Source organism: Herpailurus yagouaroundi, unplaced genomic scaffold, assembly GCF_014898765.1.
Source record: "Herpailurus yagouaroundi ecotype Mexico unplaced genomic scaffold, PumYag 67493, whole genome shotgun sequence".
Classification (NCBI taxonomy): domain Eukaryota; kingdom Metazoa; phylum Chordata; class Mammalia; order Carnivora; family Felidae; genus Herpailurus; species Herpailurus yagouaroundi.
The window spans coordinates 583,323-583,984 of record NW_024420301.1 but is presented as its reverse complement, the minus strand read 5'-3'; positions in this window follow the sequence as shown (position 1 = coordinate 583,984).

Genomic DNA, 662 nt, shown 5'->3' with positions numbered 1-662 from the left:
TTGGAAGAACTCGAGGCTTTCAGGGCAAAAAAACTGCACGAGCACAGGCAGAGATGGAAACGTAAGCTTTTATTCCTCCGGACGGCTTGGACTTCACCAACGCCTAGCTTCATGGGGCACGTAGTGTGACTCGTGACCGCAGACACAAAATCACTGTGAGCCTGTGCTACTTTTGAAGACACTCAGTTTCATGAAACCTGACTTGCTTTTCACAACGTGAGTCCCGTTTCCTTCGTCCCTCTCCGCCTCGCTTCCAACGCCCCCCCTTCCTGGGGCTCCTCACCGGCCGGGTAACACAAGGCTTGGGCTTAGCCCAGCCTTGGGTTCGTGGCCCCTCTGTCACAATCAGCGCCCGGGCCCGAGGCTGAGCCTGTGGCCTCCGGAGCCGGGGCTGGCGCGACACCCGTCGGGAGGCGCCCCCGGGGGTGGGCCGGAGTGCCAGGCGATCACGCTAGGCTGGCTCCCAGGTCCCCGGTGAAGCCTGCAGACACCAGCCCGGTGAGGGGACACCGCTGGGCTCTCTGGGGGTGGCTCCGAACTCTCGTTCTAGCTAGTGAACTGAACCATAGGACGGCCACACCTCACTTTCCCAAACAAAAAAACCCCGGGCGGGGGGGGGGGGGGGGGGTGGTGGTGGGGGGGCGGCGGCGCAGCCGCCACAT